The following is a 6,000-nucleotide window of genomic DNA, read 5'->3' as shown; positions in this document are numbered from 1 at the left end:
ATAAATGCTGCAACTTCTATATTACTATAACATCTATCTTTCAAACTTTCCGTTAGACCGTGTTGGTGAGATAATGGGTATGGGTCATAGGGTCAACATGCATTGTGTCGACTACTGAAGGTCGTCATTAACCAAGGTCGACACACAGGAAGGTCAACATGGGCTTAGGCCGACACAAGCATTAGGTCTACATGGGCTAGGTCAACATTCAAAAGTTTGACACGTGGTTCTTCACTTTTTAGCCCAAATGTCGACATGGACACTAAAAAAGTGCACCGCCTGTGCTCGCCGTGCTTCGGGCACGGTGCCTCGATGCACTCAGCACACTCTTTTATTCTCCCACCACGTAATGCATGTCAACCTTTTGTGTGTCGACCCAGCCCATGTCGATCTAATGCTTGTGTCGACCCAATGATATGTCAACCTAAGCCCATGTTGACCCAATGCATGTCAACATAATGACGTATACTGTGATAATGTGTCCCAGTGCTGGGACAGCATGTCTGCTCACAGCACTAGGAATAAACATGGAGCCGGACCAGAATCCAATAGAAAGCGCCAGCCACAATGTTTTCAATTGGGTGCCATCTGCGAGCCAATCATGACTCAAGGAACAGCAGTGAGCGAATAGGAGCTCGCCACTGGGTGGAACATCAGGGAGTTTGACAGCAGTGGAGGAAAGGTGCATACACACAGGGGGAGATATATTGCTCAGCCCTATATTGCTTGCAATATAGGGCTGAGCAATATATTGCTCAGTGTCTCCTTTTCATCAGCGACCAGAGATGGTCGCTGATGAAAAGGAACCTGCGACCAGCGATTACAATGGGGGAGAAAACGGGAGCGCGCACCCGGCGATTTATCGCTGGGGCACACTTCCATCACTGGCAATATGGTCGCCTGCGACCATATTCCCAGCGATTATAGCCCATATCGCCCCCGTGTGTACACAGCAGAAGAGTGGATCTTTGGCTCAATGTTTTCTGATGCTGTGGTGTCCACAATCCCTCATCAGCCAAATTGAAACAACTCTTAACATTTGAAATGTATACATAGTAGCATTGTAAACCTGTATATGCACATAAAATACATATATTTTTATGAAGGGCATAGGCTACGGATCCTATTACATAACCTTCTGTTTTACTTTGAAATGAAATGTCAACTGTCACATTTAATTCTTTCAGTGCATGAGTGGTGTACTATTTCGGTAGATTGCACAGAATAAAATGCTATGCTAAGGTAAAGCTGCACAATATTAAAAATAACTGGGAAAACACAGTAAAATCTATTGTGATTCATACAGAAACATCACTGACGGACAGGATGATCCTGTTCCTGTCTATTCACCAAATCAGTAATTGCTTTAGCAGCTCCAATAAGTGCCAGCATCAGGTAATTAGTGAACGTGAAGGCAGCATTACAGTAATTAGATGCTTTTGAGTTATATAGCCAGCCGAATTCATTCTATCCCCGGGCCCACAGCTCAAGTTATTAAGACAAGGTTTCTATTTAACTAAAATAAATTTACATCATTAGTGTATATACAGTTATGCCATATATTGGCGTGTCAGGTCGTATTATAATATACATTATTCACTAATTGGGCATATCAATTAATTGCACTCGGAAAGAGTCTTACATATGAACGACGCAGTGTTGGAGAAAGAGAAGTACTTTGATGAATGCAGTACATTCTTATTTAGAATTGGTAATATAAATTATTATGTCCAATTTCAACAAAAAAAATAAATGTATTTTTAACGACTGAACTATAATAGTTGAGATTTCCCTTTTGCTCTTATTAAGAACTTTCACATCCCCTGACATGCTTTTAACAAAAGGTTAGTGGCCAATTTATTAATTAACTGTATTGCACTAAAGCATTATAATAACGTTAGCTATCAACAGTAAAAGTAAGCAATGCACATGTGAGAATATACAGTATGTGTGCCATATATAAGAGACCTGTGCCATCTAATGGCGGCAGCCTGTCATTACAGCCTTTACTACAGCTGCAGTATTCCATCCAATGTGTGCGCTAGTACTAAGCTAGATGTGGATTCAAACTTTAATGAAGATGTTCAGTAATAACAGAATGTAGGATAGTTGACACCACTTTATCACTCTCTTAGTACTCTATAGAGCACAGGTTCTCAAACTTGGTCATCAGGATCCCACACAGCTCCACACAGACTCACAAGTGAAATAATTAGCCCCACCTGTGGATCTTTTAATATGGGTCATCGAGTAATAAATGCACCTGCCGGGTGACCTAGAAAACATGAATTGTATGGGGTCCTGAGGAACGAGTTTGAGAACCCCTGCTATAGAGTAAATCAATTCATTTAATAAATGAATAAGAAATTATTATGACTGGAGATAAAAAAAATAAAACATTTTGCCCTATTTTTTTTAATTGATTTTCTAATCGGAGACCTCGACTGTCTCCCTAGTATGTTTTCGCCATCATTCAGGTTTAATCAGGAGAATTTGACCCCGTTCAGATGTTCGGGAGTCTGCGCATGCGCATATTTGGATGGGGGTGGCGAAGTCACTGGGCCATGGGAACGCCCAGCGTTTTATGGGCGTCCCCATGAAAATGCAGGGCTTTCCCATTAGTACGCGGACAGACGGTTGATGTCTCAGCCCATTCCGTCTTCGTCAAGGCGCATGCAATAATTTATATTTACAAAGGCGGTAATAATCATTCGATGATTGGTGACCATCAAATGATTTCCCTGCTAGCAGAGGCATGCGAGGGGATGTGTTCTTGTACAAATCCCCTCACATGGTACCGAGGGGATTCGGCGGCAGGGGTCAGTGGTGGAGCTAGGTGCCACGGTGCCTGGAGCAAGGCCATGTTTCAAGGCCATTTTGTTGGGAACCAATTAACCTACCAGTATATTTTTGGATTGTTGGAGGAAACCGGAGTACCCGGAGTAAACCCACGCAAGCACAGGGAGAATATACAAACTCTGCACAGTTATAGCCATGGTGGGAATCTAACCCATGACCTCAAAGCTGTGAGGCAGTGATGCTAACCATTACACCGTCCGTACTGCCCATTCTCTATTGCCATATCTACTCTGCCAATGAAAGACGCTTAAATTGCCACAATACCTATATCCAATTTCTGCTTTCAAGTCTGCTCTTATGCTTCTGTATGATATACATTTCTAAGAATATTAGTCTCTCATCTAATTCCATCCTTGATGATCTAGCCTCCCTTTACCCAAATTCTTACTCTGCAGACGCCTCTATCCATCTCTGGCTTTCCCTCCAAATGATATTGTCAGCTCTTATGACCAAAGTCCTCTCTCCTCCAGTCTGATTTTCTGCTGCCACCAGGCCCATGTTCATCCTTATCGCTTACCTCAGTCATGTTCTGTACAATTATAGTATGCCTTTTATTGCTTATGAACAGTAATATGCTAAATGTCCTCTTCTCATAATGTTACTGTAAGTATACAGTTTTATACTTAATAAATACATTTTCTTTTTTTTTTTTATTCTGCCTGCTGGTTTTCTTTAATGGGCTGAAGAATAACCTGTATCACCATTGCATCCTTTTTCCCCCCAATATCTCACACAATATTTGATTACATCTAATTAGATGTGGACACCTCTTCTAGATACTGTAGAGCTCCTTTGTACATTGACACATGTCTGGGTTAAACCATGAAATGGTTACCTTGCAACATGCTACAAGGCATGCTGTGATGGTGGCAATACAGCCAGTATTACTTAGGGTAATGCAGTACTATGAACAACATCAATTGTGGTTTACTTTTCAATCAAAGAAACTCGATTGGTAAATGATGTTCAGTTGCAGAAAGTGAAGTGCAGCAGCCAATAAGAATCTGTCTGATTCTTATTAGCTTGCTTCATTTCGCTGCATCTATTCCTATTGGTTCTCATAAATGACAGCAATAGCCATTAAGAATCAGGCTCAGTCTTATTGGCAGAGGCTGTTACAAATAATGGCATTCCCCACAATCCATTCATTACTCCACTTCATGCTTCACCACACCTACAGATGTGTCCACATACTTATCCTCCATGGCTGAGAGGCGTTTACATTAGAGCAAGACTTGTGAGAGAAGCCTCAGAGACAAAGAGCAGAGTTCAGTGGCTAAAACTAGAGCAAAGGTACAGGTTGCGTAACCCTTATCCAAATATCCGTTATCCAAATTATTCCGAAAACCATAGTCTCCAAAATGTACTTTAATTTTTGTTAAAAAACTACTGGCTACATCTGTAACTGGCACTACTGGGGACTGGGGAAATAACATGTAACTGGCACTAAATATGTGCAAGGACATGATTGCTCGGCATTAAAATTCAGTGTCTGAGATTGTACCCAATTATTTTTTATGTTTTAAAACCTTTTTTCATGCACAAATAAAATATATTTGTGTGTGCTTCATGTGTTTGATGTGCTTAAACAACATAAATGCAAGATTCCTCAAGATACTTCATTCAGAAATAAAAATATTCCAAAATACGTAATAATCAGTTATCCAAAATCCTTCTGGTCCCGAGCATTTTGGATAAGGGATACTCAACCTGTACACGATTCAACTATATCAAAAGCTCCGCATACAACTGGCTGTATGGAAATGTGGCTAAAAAAGAAGCCATTACTGAAGAATACAACAGAGTGAACCAATTAAAACGTAAAAATGTTTAAGTCTCTTGTATGTCCCTAGTCCTCGATTACTACTCTGAGCGCTCAACAGTTACAAAAAGGGAGGTCATTTAAAGGCAGGACCCTTTTTTCCATGTAATTTATGCTTTTAACAGAAAATAACTCTGACGGTTGCATCCTTCCAACAGCACCAACTGATTTCCTATTATCACCCCTATATAATTATCCTTCAAATATTTTTTACTATTTAAAAAAAAAAATCTTATATATCCAATCACCCATATATATGAGTGGTTCAATAAGTAAGGTAACAAGACCTCTTACGTGTGTAATATTCTTTATTTCATTCTAATTTCCTACCAGGCCAGGGCAGGTAGACCACTGCTTCCCCTCCACCATTACACTGTGCTCCTTATCAGTCCTACTATCCCACCATCAGTTATGCAATAAGACATTGCGTCAACTTATTTACTGAATTACCTATAAATATATATGTATATAGTTTAGTTTATAGATTTGAACATTATACAAAATTATATCTATTCACTTATTTGTATTTATACTGTCTTACACATACAGGTTGAGTATCCCTTATCCCTGGGGGCCTGTAGCATTTTGGATAACAGATTTTTCTGTATTTTGGAATATTTTTATATTTCAATTTAGTATTTTATGTATTTATGCAGACAGGGAAAGACGTATCAGGGTTTGTGTATAAAGGCCTCTGCTGTGATCCCCACCGGAGGCTGCACCAGAGGTGCGGAAGGTAAGCTGCCTTTCTTCCCACTTCCTTTGTATGCCCCAATCTCTTAGTCCCCAGCCGTGGCTTGTAAGCAGGGATTTGGCTCAAGCATGCATTTATCCGGCTTTTAGTGAGGTCCGTGTGCACTTTTTCTGCTGCTACGAAAACATGAGCAACCCCAAAATACCTTGTGTCAACAAAAGGCAGGTCGACCTTTGAATTTTATTTATTATTATTATTTATTAACAGTTTCTAATACAGCACAGCATCTTCCGTTGCGCTTTACAGAAGGAGACAGTGATACAACAAACAGGGTATTTACAGTCAAAAGGTAGGAGGGCCCTGCTCGCAAGCTTACAATATATAGGGAAATAGGCATTGATACATAAGGATAGATACTGTATTCTTTATTGCATCGATTCCACCAGAAAGCAAGGTTCTGTGACTGGTTCTGGAATTTGATAAGCTTGCCTGAAGAGATGAGTTTTCAGGGAACGCTTATAGGTTTGGAGTCTGGAGGAGAGTCTTATTGTGCTTGGGAGGGCATTCCACAGAGTGGGAGCGAGTAATGAGTGTGGATGAGAGACTCAGATTTTGGGAGGAGTGT

Source organism: Crinia signifera, chromosome 1 (assembly GCF_055691185.1).
Source record: "Crinia signifera chromosome 1, ASM5569118v1, whole genome shotgun sequence".
In the NCBI taxonomy this organism is placed as follows: Eukaryota; Metazoa; Chordata; class Amphibia; order Anura; family Myobatrachidae; genus Crinia; species Crinia signifera.
Note: the sequence above shows the minus strand (reverse complement) of the source record.